Source organism: Vicugna pacos, chromosome 20, assembly GCF_048564905.1.
Source record: "Vicugna pacos chromosome 20, VicPac4, whole genome shotgun sequence".
NCBI lineage: Eukaryota > Metazoa > Chordata > Mammalia > Artiodactyla > Camelidae > Vicugna > Vicugna pacos.
In genome coordinates, this window is record NC_133006.1 from 40372630 (window position 1) to 40387151 (window position 14522).

The window sequence follows — 14522 nt, forward strand, 5'->3', positions numbered from 1 at the left end:
AGAGGTATGCCCCCCGCCCGTGGTGCGGTGCTGGGCGGGAGACAAAACTGCCGTCAGGTCCACCCCACCTCCAGCCCTTGTGAGCTCTGCATCCCAACACCTGCTGTCTCTGTGGTTTTCAGATGCACCCAGAAAGGCAACCATCAATTCTGACGATGTGTTGTGACATCCAGCTTGGGTGTCTGAGGACCTCTGGTGTGCTCAGGGTGTGGACATCTTTAACTTTGTTTCACCTGCACACTCTGAAAGCTGGACGTGCCTGGGAACTTACACTCCTCTCCCAACCCCCGGGTGCAGCAGTATCAATACCCCAGCTCTCTTGCCCCTGAACTGAGGTGTGGTTGCACTGTCTCTACAGCTCCCCCTGCAGGACTGAGCCAAATTTACCCTCTGTGGGACATCTCCTTCCCCTTCCTTCTACCGCTTCCGCGTGCCTCTACTGGATATAGCTCAGTGGTAGAGTAGAGGTCCTGGGTTCAATCCCCCGTACCTCCACTTAAAAAAAATCCTCTAAACATATATCCTAATAAACCTTAGGAAACTTCATCTAGAGACCTGCCTCTGGGATCTTGCGCTAAGACAGCACTCGAAAAGTCTAGATTATTCCAAGGACCATTGAGGAGGTACTTCATAGGTTGATCCTCAGGGGTGACCCAGCAGTAGGGAGGGTTCACTCTGTGTGTGCATCAACCCTTACAGTTAAAGAGAACATCCTCCTAATATACAGTCTCTCCGCTACCCACGCTTTTCTCTCTGAGCACTTGGCTTCTTCTGGAACCCACGAGCATCTGTCCTGACACAGATCAACCCCATCCTTGGAGACTCTGCTCTCACTGGCTCCCTCCTCCTCCCAGGCTCTGTCGTGGTGGCTGAAGCTCAGCTCCATCTGGAAGCCTGTCAGGCGTTTTTCTCCAGAGCTGGGAGTTGTTGCTGGATGTGTCTGGGAGTTGGCTCAGTTTTAGCAACCATCCCATCAACCACTGTCTGCCGGGCTCACTGTTGCTTGGGTGGGTTGGAAGCTATGAGGAGCAGAAGGCGGACACCTTCACTCCCAGCCCTGTGGTTTAATAGGTATGTATCACCCCACCCAAGCTGGGTGTTAGCACTAGAGTCGGGGGTGTGTCATAAAATAGCGCTTGTGTCGCTACAGTTTTGTGGGAGGCGGCGAAGGCCGGGCTTCCTGCTTACTTGTGAGCCCGCAGTTGCCCTGTGAAGTCACTGCGGCTCACTATACTTGGTGAATCAGTTCTTAGGATTCTAATTTAGAGGGAGGTGTTTTTCTCTTGTTCTGAAATACTATGAAAAATGTGTCTGAGTCTATTCATTTCTTGTCGCACTTACATAAAAAGAGGACAGGAAATAACTCCCCTTCTCAAAGTTAGAAAGTCGAAGGTGGTAACGACTACTTGTCCTCAGTAGGACTGTTCCCGGCGAATCCAGGCTGGAAAAACCCTCTCTGCTGCTGGGCCCGCGGAGGAGACGGAGCAGAAACCCAGATGCTTCTGGGCTGGATCTCGTCACGATGCGGGGGCACGTGGCAGCGAGGGTGCCAGGCTCTGCCTTGAATAGCCCTGCAGTGCATATGTGCGGGGCACCTCCCATCTGCCCAGTCGTGTAGGGGCAGGTGCTGGTGACGGTGGGGTAGGTTAGCATGGCTTTTTTTGGCCTTTGAGAATTATAGTGCAAAAATAGTGTATTTTAAAAATACATTAATCTTGACATTTTTGAGTCAGCTATTTTATTGCAAATAATAGTGACATGAAAAATCACCCTCAGCTGGAAAACTTGAGAGTTTTGTTTAAATTGTTGCATACTTGAAGTAGGCTGTCTGACCGTGTTGGGGATCTCCAAGTCAGTGGTCAGCTGCTTCCTTCTCATCCTGGTTCCAGAAAAACTGCAGTGAACCACGATTTTTTGGGAGCTGTTGTTCATTGTGCCTTTTCAATACCTCTTATTTCTTGACAATTTCTTGTAGGAAAGTCTGCCTTAAAAATACTAAAATTTAATTATTTGGCAAGAAAATGAAAGTAAACATTTTTGGCAGGGCTTATAAACTGGAACATGCAGCTATTACATTTTTTCCTCAGGGTAATTTTTATTAAATAATTATTATGGCAGAAACCATTAAGCGTGTTAAAAATCAAACAGTACAAAAGTAAAAAATTAATCCCCACTCCTCAAATGCCACTTCCTTGACCTCAACAACAGTCTGTGTATTTAACTGAACATTGAAATGGAAATGGTTATTTGAGGCAGAGGTAGGAGAGTCCAGAGGGAGGGGAGAGCCCGTCCGAAGGCGTGGCCAGGTAGCGGTTGCACAACGCGTACACCTCCTCCTCACATTCTGAAAAGGGTTCGTGGTTTTGGAGTTAAACCAGGAGATCTGGGGAGAAGGTTTTGGAGACTGCTGTTGGGATATTGCGCGTTCCTCCTCCAGAGTAAGGATGCTTTCCTTTTGACCTTACACCCACATGGGGGTTTTAAAGAGACCACTTAGAGCTTTACGTACCCCTGAAGTATAGGGGTTTACTGGGCCAGTGTTCAAGTCCAGCCAAAAAGAAATCCAGCAGGTGGGAGGCTGGTTGACCCAAAGCACTGAGTGAAGGCGAGGCTGTTGCTGGCTGGGGATGGTTTGTTCTTCCAGAGTTGCAGGGGCTGAGGATGGACGTGTGTTTCCCATGGACGGGCTGCGGGCCATGTGGGAGAGAAAACCCACGTGGGGTCAAGTCCAGTTCAGTTACAGGTGCCAGCCAGCGGGAAGAGGTCAGAGGTGAATGTCCAGACCCCAGAGGCCGAGGAAGGAGCTCAGATGATGAGCAGGAATGGAGAGATGGAAGTGTAGACACAATTTCCTCAGAGCAGGTGAAGGGGTCTCCGAGGAACACATGAAAGTGTCCGCAGGAGAGAAAACTCGGGTTAATCCTTTGTCGAGACGAGGGAGCTCTGCATCAGCTGACCACGGTGTCAGCCGCGTGAGGACCTTCTCGCTCTGCCTTTCCTTCGCTCCCCTCCCGGGCTGTCACCCTGCAGGGCCCGGAGCTAAGGGGGTGACTCCCGCCTGCCGCAGACCCCGACTGGGGGAGAGGGAAGAGACTCACATTTAAATCGAGTTTGGAGTGTTGATGATTAGATGGATATTACGTTTTTTTTTACATTTTTTATTGATTCATAATCATTTTACAGTGTTGTGTCAAATTCCAGTGTTCAGCACAATTTTCCAGTCATTCATGGAAATATACACACTCATTGTCACATTTTTTTCTCTGTGATTTATCATAACATTTTGTGTATATTTCCCTGTGCTATACAATGTAATCTTGTTTATCTATTCTACAATTTTGAAATCCCAGTCTATCCCTTCCCACCCTCTACCACCCCCCCCCCCGGTAACCACAAGTCTGTATTCTCTGTCCATGAGTCTATTTCTGTCCTGTATTTATACTTTGTTTTTGTTTGTTTGTTTGTTTTTGTTTTTTAGATTCCACATATGAGCGATCTCATATGGTATTTTTCTTTCTCTTTCGGATATTACGTTAGTACTAAATTGAGACTCTTTTCTGTGTCTTCAAATGACAGTAAGAATTTTCATTTTGTAAAAGTAACCAGAAAGGTCATTCCCTGCCCAAGTCTGTATCCAGGGTCAAAGGAAGAAAGGCTGACCCCACTAAATGAACACGAGGGGATGGAGTACAGCTCAAGAGTCACGCTCGTTTTCCATTGGAATTCTGGAAATGTGTATACAAAAGCATGTAGGTATGTGTCTTGAAGTCGGCGTGCTCAGTGCACAGGCGCGAGGATTAAGGGTTCACTGGGATCTGCTCTAACGGCAGTGGCCTTGACCGATCCTTCTGAAACGGCAGTAAGATCACAAGGAACAAGTAGATGGACACCTGAGTAAGTGTGAGAGACCCTCTCGGAATTGCATCTCACCCTCCTAATTGTGCTCACTGGCTCATCACCTTGTTATTCAGAGTAATTAACAACAGACAAATCTTTGTATCTCGCTAACTTGACCAGTAAACGTTTATTTCCCCTGACTGATTCTGCTAGAGAGTGTTCCTCCACCTCGTACCTGCCTGACGCACGTGACACCCATCTTCCCCTCGGGAAGCACTGACTGTCCGCCGCAGTCTTGTGCCATGTGTTCATCAATATTCATTGAGCAAGTACCATATACAAGCAGATGCCTTTTGGTAAGGAAAATCACAAACTTGACAATCAAGACACGTTGGGCATGAATCTTTACCACTTAGTAGGTATTAATAATTATTACATTCCTAGCTCTCTGTTGTACTTTGCACACCTGCAAAACAAGAGTAATCACATGGACCTCCGTAAGGCTGTTACAAGTAGTCAATACGCATGTAATTCTTGGTCCAGTAGTGACATAAATAAGTGCTGGTTCTCTTCCACTGTTTTGCCCCAAGTCACTACGACAAGGTTACATACGGTATAAAGATCCCTGAGTAGTGATCCCCATCCGCAAAGGCACACAGCTTCAGAGAGATCAGCAGTGCAAGTGCACGAACACTTCAACGACATTTTGAAGGAGCTGTAAGGTTGGTGCAAACGAGAGGCCCAATAAGAATTCAAAGGAAGAACCACCTCTTCTGCTGCAGGAAACATCCTGGGAGAAGCTGTCTTTGAAGACTGGGAAGATTTAAGGCGAGGTGGGAGGATTCAGGAATTCTGTAGGACAAATAATTTCAGTTAAAGTGCAAAGTCAAAAAATGTAAAGGGCTATTTGGGGGATTAGAAAAATAGACCAATTTTGGCTGCGACGGGAAGTTTACAGCCTCGTTCTGCCCCCCGGGCACTGAGTCCTGGCCTGGTCGGAAGCCACGCTCCATCACTTCGAGCGAGAGACTGCCCTTCGGGTGACTTCTCTGAGGGCAGGCTCCACTCACCAGAACTGCAACTGTCAGAAAAACTGTTTTTATCAAGACCCACAGTGGATGACATATTTTATAAAAAGAAAGATTTAGGAACTGTTCTAGATTAAAAGAGACTGAGAGACACACAACAGATGAATGTAATACATGATCTTATATCTTTGCCAACAAAGGACATTATTGGGAAAATTATTCAAAATCTCAACGTGATCTGTAGGTTAGATAATAGTACCATTTCAATGTTAACTGCCCGGTTTTGATCTTTATATTGTGGTTTATAAGATTATTTCTCTTTTTAAGACATAAATACTGATTTGAGGTAAAGGGGCATTATGTCTGCAATTTTTGAATGGTTCAAAAAATATTATACATACACAGAAAGAGAGAGAGAAAGAGCCTGAGCGGTGATGGGGAGGGAGAAAGCGAATGCAGCAAAATGTTAACTTTGACTTTTCCTGCAAACTTTCTTTAAATTCGAAACTATGTCAAAATAAATATAATAAAAAATAAATTTTACATCACAACTCAGTGAATGGACATTTACACACATGCCCACATATTTATTCATTCAGTTAATCCTTAGTAACTGCCCACCGTAAGATGCCATTTTAGGCAATAAACATACATTAGTGGCCAAAACAGACAACAGTGTCTTCTCAAGGAGCTTCCATGTTTATCTGTCCAGCCACATGTGTACCTGTTCACCCACGGGTACAGCTGTCCACTCACGCTAGTCTATGTGTATTCACACATAGGTATGTAGAGATGTTTACATACACATTCATAAAAACGGGAACACAGGTTTTATTTGAATTAAACTTATATGCTCAATGGTACGTCACAATTTAAAAATTCTCTTATTTTATGAAATAAAGCCAATGAAGCAGAAAAAGATTTTTGTGAACCAATAAGGGATCATAATACTAGGTTATAGAAGGAGCAGCAATAGCCAAAATCCCCTCAAATTTAAATTTTCGTTGACGGCATTCCATAACACGAATTTTCGAATCCAACCTAAACCTATCTTCTGATCCCCGTTTCTTCACTTCCAATTGCAAATTTACCATAGCCTCAGCCATTTTAGGTTTTCTCAGTCCAAAATTAAACTCTTGATCTTTCCCTGAAGAGTTTTCTTCCTCCAGTGTTTCCCATTTCAGGAAATAGCACCTCAACCCACCCATTGCTCATCTTAGAAAGACTTGAAGTCATTCTTAACACCTCCCTCCCCTCCGCTCCCTACAATAATCAGTAACCAAGTCCCATTGATTCTCTATCCTAAATATACCTTGAATTCATTTTTTTTCTTTTTGTCTGACACTGTTTTAGTCTAAGTGGCTTAAAACAGCATACATTTATTAACTTGCAGTCCTGGCTGTGAGTCAGTTTCATGGGGCTGAAGTGAAGGTGTTGGCAGGGCTGTTACCCTTCTGAAGGCCCGAGGGCTCCCAGAGGTCACCTGCGTCCCTTGTCTCCTGCCAGCCACGGCATCACTTGTACTCCCGTTTTTATCATCTTGTCTCTTTTTCTCTCTCTCCTGCTGACACATCTCTAACTCTCTCTGCTTCCATCGTCACATGACCTTCTCTGCCACTGATCATCCTGCCTTCATCTTGTAAGGCCCCTTGTGACTACACTGGACTTCACAGAATCTAGGATAATCTCCACCCCTTAGCTTAATCGCAGGTGCAAAGTTCCTGGTTCCAGGGATGAGGAGGTGGACATCTTTGAGGAGCCGCTGTTCCGTTTCCTACAGGTAAACATCTAACATATAAGCAGGTATCTGTCTAAGAATGGAATTGCTGAGATGGTAACTAGCTAACATTTTGAGAAACTGTCAAACTGTTTTCAAAAGTGGCTGCACCATTTTAAATTCCCGCCAGCAAAGTATGAGAGTTCCAATTTCTCCACATCCTCACTAACCCTTGTCGCTGTCTTTTTGATTACAGCCATCCTGGTAGGGGTGAAGTGGTATGTCTCTGTGGTTTTAATTTGCATGTCTCTAATGAATAATGATGTTGATCACCTTTTTAAGTGCTTATTAGCCATTCTTATATCTTTTGGGGAAAAAGTCTATTCAAATCTTTTAGTAATTTGTAATTGGATTATTAATCTTTTCATTGTTGAGTTGTAAGTCTTCTTTGCATGTTCTGAATAAATGTCCCTTATCAGATGTATGATTTGCAAATATTTTCTCCCACTCTATGGGCTGTCTTTTCACCTTGTTGATACGTGATTTGTAGCAAAATTGTCTAAATTTTGATGTGGTCCAATTTATCTATTTGTTTTTTGTCGATTTTATTTTTTGATATCACATCAAAAAGAAACTATTGCCAAGACTAAGGTCATAAAGGGTTCCTCCTGTGTTTTCTTCTAAGAGTTTTATAGTTTTAGCTCTTAGATCTGTGATCCGTCTTGACAGTGTGTGCGTGTAGGTGTGTGCGTGTATGTGTGTGTGCGTGTGCATGTGTGTGTTATGATATAGAAGCACAACTTCATTCTTTGGCATAAGGATATCTAGTCATCCCAGCATCATTCGTTGAAAAGACTATTCATTCCCCATTACATTTTCTTGACACTCTTGTCAAAAATCAGCTAACCATAAAGGTAAAGATTTATTTCTGTACTCTTAATCTTACTCCATTCATTTACATGTGTGCCAGTTCTGCGCTACCTTGATCACTGCACCTTTGTGGTAAGCTTTGAAATTGGGAAGTATGAGTTCTTCAACTTTGTTTTTCTTTTTAAAACTGTGTTGGCTCTTCTGGGTTCCTTGAACTTTTATAAATTTTAGGACCATCTTGTCAGTTTCTGCCAAAAAGCCAGCTGGGATTTATTAGAGATTGTATGAATCTGTAGATTAATTTAGGGAATATTGCCATTTTAACAATATTAAGTCTTATGACCCATAACCTAGGATATTTTTTCATGTATTGAGGTATTCTTTAATTTCACTCAACAGGGTTTTGTAGTTTTCAGTGTACAAGTCTCACATTTCTTTTGTTGAATTTACATATAAGTATTTGATTCTTTTTGATGCTATTGTAAAAGGAATTATTTTCTTTGTTTTTGGGTAGTTCTTTGTATAAATGTATACCTTATTTTTAATTAATCTTTTATTCTGTAGTCTTTCTGAACTCATTTGCTAATTCTAAAAACATTTCAGTGGATTCCTTAGGATTTTCTATATCAAATATAATGTCATCTGCAAATAGAGATTTTTTGTTTCTTCTTTTCCAATCTGGAGGCCTTTTATTTCTTTTTCTTGCCTAATTGCTATGGCTAGAATATCCAGCACGATACTGAACAGATGTGGCAAGAGTGGACATTGTTGTTCTTGATTGAAGGGGGAAAGCCTTCTGTCTTTCACCATCAAGGATGATGTCAGCTGCAGATTTCTTTAACGGATTCTTTTTTATCATGTTAAGGAAGTTTTCTCCATAATTTGTTGATTGGTTTTTGTCAAGAAGTGTTAGATTTTGTCATATGTCTTTTATTTATCTGTTGAGATTACCGTGTGGCTTTTGTTCTTCATTCTGTTAATATAGTATATTACACTGATTGATTTTCAGATGTTAAACCAACTTTAAGATTTTTAGGCATAAGTTTCCTTTGTTGATATGTGATTTGTAGCAAAATGGTCTAAATTTACAATAGTTGATTTGAAATATTTGTTTAACAAGTTCACAATTTTGGGCCTCCTTAGGAACAACTTCTTTTGACCTGCTTTTTTCCTTTGTATTCATTTGAATTTTCTGTTTCTTTGCATATCTTTCTATTTTTTGTACCAAATTAGGCATTTTAGATAATATAATGTGGAAACTGAATATCAGATTTTACCTCATTCCCCAGCGTTTGTTTCTGCTGCTGTGTTGTTGTTACTGCTGTTTGTTTAGTGACATTCCTTGAGTAATTCTGTAAAGTCTGCATTCCCTGCATTTTTAACTCACCGAAGTCTTTGCTTAGTTAGGTTAGTGGTCAACTAATGATTGGTTAGGGATTTCCTTACCTGTGTTCAGCCAATAATTCTTCCACCTTTTGCTGAAGGGCTCTGTGTGTGTGAGTTGGGAAGTGCTTTCACTGCTCAGGCTGTCTTCGCCTTCACTTACTCTTGTACGAGACCTAAAGGTCAGCCAGACATGGGAGACTGGGGTCCTCTCAGATGTTTTGGGAAATGCACACAGCCCTGCACATGTGTGTGGCCTTCTTTATCCCTAGGAATATGTGCCAGCTTTACAAAGCCCCCTGCGTACATCTCATTTTCCAGATCATTCTTTTAAGGTTTTGGCCAAGTGCTTCTTTGGCCCAGTCACCTTTCTTGCCTCAGGCTGCTGCACTGCTGAACAATTGCCGTTGGTTGTTTTCAACAAATGCTCTGGGACTAGTGCTTTTCTGTCAGATCAAGCTTCAAGTCAGGTAAAATGAAGACTGCAGATGTGGCTGTTCCAGGAAGCTGCAAGTCAATGCAGAATAGATAAACAAGATTATACTGTATAGCACAGGGAAATATATACAAGATCTTATGGTAGCTCACAGCGAAAAAAAATGTGACAATGAATATATATGTGTTCATGTATAACTGAAAAATTGTGCTCTATGCTGGAATTTGACACAACATTGTAAAATGACTATAACTCAATAAAAAATGTTAAAAAAAGAAATTATAAACTATGAAACAAACAAACAAAAAGATAGTGACATTGACCTGGAGATGGGAGTTTTTGAGATGTTTTCAAAATCAAGTCTGTTCCTTCTGGTGGCTGCAAGGCTGCTGGCTTTCAAGGCTCTTAGGGAGCTTGGGGGAGCTCAGTGGCAGCAGGACAAGTTGAAAGATGACGAAGCCCTTGCTCTTACTGAGGCTCACCAGGTTTTTCAAATATATCTCCTCAAGTCATTGCAAGCCTTTCACTAATTTTTACACAAAGTCCTCACAAAGTTAATTTTGATGATTTTTGCCTTTGTTTTGTTGCTTTTATAGAGAAGCAGATTTACATCAGTCCTCACGATGCCATTCCAGGACTCCCACCCCTTCGCAAAAGTCTCACTGATTTATTAGTATTTGTACCTCTTCCCTGATTAGAAATAGAAATTATGAAACTAAACAAACAAAGAAACAAATTGGATTCCATTTTGGATAAAATTAAAAAGATTTATATAGTAAGCTTTAAGAAAGAATCAGAATGAGTGTCAAGTATTTTGAATTTTAAAGCACTCTTCCTGCAAACTAAGAATATCTATAATACAGAGCTCAGACAGGAGCACAAATAACACGTAGATGAGAGGGGGAAAACCTTAGCTTTATTTGTGCCCGTCCTGATATTACCCAAGCTCTCCAACAGGACTACAAGATTTGTCTGCTTGTCTGGTCACTATTAAGTGCAAAATTCTTACTTAAGTTTCCCGATGCATAACCTCCAACAGAGAAGCTGTAAGACATTCTATTCTTTATTTCATCAGCATATTATATTTTTTGTAAGATACAGAATTTGTTCATTAAGTTTGTAAGTGAATTTATCAGTATTGTGACGATCACCACGTAATTTATATAAACTCTTCTGGTAATCAGGAAAACCACAGACCCTGGGATCAATTTTTTTCCAGCCATACTGCACAGCATAAAATGCGAACTGATAGATTCAAACGCAGATGCAAAGAAGCAGCTTGGAGTTTTTGACAGACAGCAGCAGCATGCTACTGATCATTATGTACATCAAGTGCTTATGATCCACACAGTTAAGTGCACGGATACAGACGTGTTTATATTCATATAGGTTACTGCCTATTCTTCCAGCACTGGGAATAAAACGTGACTGTTAATGTTCTAAAAGAACAATTTATAAAAAACTATAAACTCTTCTTAAAAATGAAGGCTACCTTTATGTTTTCACTTCATATAGTGCATGCTTTGGACTAGTACCGATGACATCTTTTAAAAAAACGTGTGTTGACTCATCATGACAAAAGAAGCACCTTATTTGATATTTTCTAAATTGTGACTTCTAGCGCGAACACTTGTTTCTGGTCAAAGCCTTTGGGGTGAGCCCGTCCCCAGGAGAGAAGAGAAGTGCTGTTGCCGTGCTCTGAGCAAGTCAACGTACACTGACTGTGTGGCAGCTAAGCGGGCTTCCGTTCTGACCACAAGCACCCCTTCCTGAGCTGGGTCAAGTAGAATCAAAGGTGACTCGTGACTGCTCTTGAGCAAAAGTCAGCTTATCTATCGATGAATCAGCTGTAAACATGTCTTTCTTGCGGAGAGCTGAGTCAGAGCAAACTTGAGGCAAATATTCTGACAGCTTTTGAAGAAGAATTTGCAAGTTGTTCCCTCCAATGTGGCACAAACCCAGATAACTGAACAGAATTTGAGGGTTTTTTTTTTTTTCAGTTGTGTCTGGGTGTTTTTCTTTCTTTAAAAAAATGACTCAAAAGTTTCCACTTGAGTTCCAATCAATATGCCGTAGATGGGCCAAGTCCTCCTGGCAGAGGGAGGAACTGAGATTGTGTTCCTGAGGGCTGTGCCAGGAGGTAGGGTGCTCCGGGGGAGGGCAGGGGCAAAGGCAGAGGCGCCAGAGAGCCGGCGGCAGCAAGGTCAGACAGGTGCACACTGCTCGCTGGTGAAAACGGGTGGACATCTGCCACATCCTCTTGCTTCACCACTTTGTGCCTTGACCCTACATTAACACCTCCTTTCTCTAGCCCCTGAAAGTGAGAGACACTGTGATGATGGATGGTGTACCTTTTCTGCAAAGCTGTGTGCCTGCATGGCCGAATATACGGGTAGTAAATGAAAACACAGCCTTTCACGGATGTAACATTTTTGAGATTTGTTCTTCTCCCTGATTGATCTTCAGTCAACAGTGATTCTGAAGCATGAGCTTCAAATGTCTCTTTTCTCAGCTTATTTGACAAGGAGTTGATGATTTTTCATGGAGAATTAAAGAACAGGCTCTTAATATTTAAATATATAATATTAAATTTCAGAATATTTGTAGGTTATTGGGAGCTCAGAATGAGTTCTAAAAAGCATTGTTTTATTACAACAAAATTTAGGGGTGTCTGTGTTTTTAATGTGGCTGATATTAATTTTTGATCAATGGCAAGTTGTCAGCTATCACGGCTACAGCTATAGTTTAGGTGGGGTCAGAAAATTACTTTGGGGTCCTCAGGGCAGCCTGCATCAAAGGTGTAGCTGTGTGTGTGTGTGTGTGTGTGTGCACACACACGCACACACAGATTTACGTGTATGTGTGCACACACACAGGGGGAGAACTAGCTTTAATTGTCCTAAGGAAAAAATATGACTCTACTTATGGGGCCAGTGGCCCTGGATCCGTGGGACTCTGAATGTGGAAATGAGAGCCTGCACCAGTCTCTCGAGGACCAGTTTGTACTTTGAGAAGTAACTGTGTATATGAACAAGAGGAGCTGATTCTGAACAAGAAGAGCTGTGATGTTGAGGTGTGAAGCATCTTTGGCTCAGTTTAATGATGAAGATGTGGAATTATTCTTTCTCGATCAAATAATTGTTGGGTCTGTATGGAAAGCTGGACTTGCAAGCTACAAAATACACAACACCAAGGCATTATGCAGCCCTAAGCTTTAAAGCCAACACTGGGTAAAAATGATTTAAAAAAAATAGTAACAGTGGTTGGATGAGATGCTACAGTCCTCTGTGTCTGATATTAGAAAAGGACCATTCCTCCCGTTGGGATGAGCAAACCCCCAGGGCTAGTGAACAACATATACCACAGGGGTGAGAGGTCCTCAAGGGGAGACTATTAGACTTTATGATGGAAGGGAGTTGGGTGTTCTGATGGTTACTCAGCAAGATGAAATATATGTAAGCACAGGATTACCTGGATTTTAAATCAGTTGGTAAAAGACAGCCATAGAGAAAGATAAATTACATACAGGAGAACAGCAGCAAGAATGATCACTGGCTTCTTCCCAGGAACTAGGTAAACCAGAAGACGATGGATGACACCTTTGAAAAGTATGTGGTCACTGATATTTCTGTCCTGTTATCTCTGTTGTCAGCTAGTGACCCAACAAAATTTTTCTTAAATGTCTGGCTCTGAGAAGATAAAAGAAAATAAAAGGGTACTGGGTCTTCACATCTTTCTGATAGATGTCACCAGGGATAGTTGCCGCAGCAGAGGGCTGAGACCCAGGCAAGCATCTCTGCTAGCTCCCAAGCATACTTCCTCGAGAACAGGGCAGCCATCCCCACAGCCATGGTGGGGCTGGCAAATGGGAATGGTGGCAAATTCATGTGTCCCACTCTCTTATCTGAGAATAGAAGCCTTCATCCAGAACTCCCTTAGTTGTTCTAAGTTCCAGTTGGCTTCCAGAGTTCTGAAATGGTCGATTCTAAATGGTTTTTGCCCCCAGCTCAAGGGCTGCTTTGTTAGAGGAGCAATTCCTGGATCTTCCTACTCCACCACCTTGCATGATGCCACTTGAATGAATGTATTTTGAAATTCATGCAAATGGTATCTGTCTGTCTGTCTATCATCTATCTGTCTATCTGTCTGTCTACCTATGTATCTAAATTTTCGTTTCTTACTTTTTCACCAACCATTATGCTTTTTAAAATTGTAGTAAAATACACATAACATGACATGTACCATCTTAACCATGTTTTAGTGTCCAGTTCAATGGCATTCACTGTATACAAATTTTCGAACTAACATCACCACCATCCATTCCCAGAGCTCTTCATCTTGCAAAACTGAAACTCTACCATTAAATAACAACTCCCACAGACCCTGGCAACAGCCATTCTACTTTCTGTCTCTGAACTTGACTACTCTAGATACCCGTTAAGTGTGACTGACTTCTTTCACGTAGCATAATATCCGCCAGGCACATCCATGTGTCATAATTCCCCTCTTTTTGAAGGCTGCATAATGTTGTATCATATGAATATAACACATTTCATCTATCCATTCACCCATTGATGGACACTTGGGTTGCTTTTTGCTATCGTGACTAATTCTGCTATGAACATGGGTGAATAAATACCTGTTTGAGTTCCTGCTTTCAATTCTTTGAGTGTCTGTTGCAGAAGTAGAACTACTGGATTGTATGGTAATTCTGTGTTTAATTTTTAAGCAATCACCATACTGTTTTCCACAGCAGCCACATCATTTTACATTCCTACCAAGTGTACGGAATCCCAGTTTATCCATATCCTGACCAATGTTTGCTATTTTCAGTTTTTTTTAACAGTAGCTACAATAATAGGTGGGCAGTCATGTTTTTCAGAGCCATATGTTTCTTCCAACTGCTGCATTATACCTCACTAATGTGGCTACACGTTATCTTATATTGTCTCCCGGGGTGGCCACCCATGTTGTGTGCAGCTCTCCATGCCTAAACAAAGCTGTCGTCATATTTTTGCTCATGTCCTTTAATGAGTCTGTGTGAAACTAGTTTTGGCACATATATCCGGGAATGGAAGTGCTGGATCTCCATGTATTCGAATTTGTGTATTTTTAATTTGACTAAGTAGTGTGAGTGAAACCAGATTGCTCTGTGGAACGGCTATACTGGTTTACGCTTTTACCAGCAACGTATGAGGATTCTAGAGCTCAGCAATCTTTTACCAAAGCTTAGCATTATCATACAAGGTTC

At 41.8% G+C, this 14522-nt stretch overlaps 1 long non-coding RNA gene across 1 annotated transcript; it reads right to left on the reverse strand.

Moving 5' to 3' along the window:
- Nucleotides 1-4223: 4223 nt before the first annotated feature.
- On the reverse strand, nt 4224-13158 carry LOC140687643 (uncharacterized). The gene is made up of 3 exons (XR_012062046.1): nt 12743-13158; nt 8899-9342; nt 4224-4689 (listed from the first exon to the last, which is right to left on the reverse strand). It is a non-coding gene; the product is annotated as an uncharacterized lncRNA (long non-coding RNA).
- Nucleotides 13159-14522: the final 1364 nt, after the last annotated feature.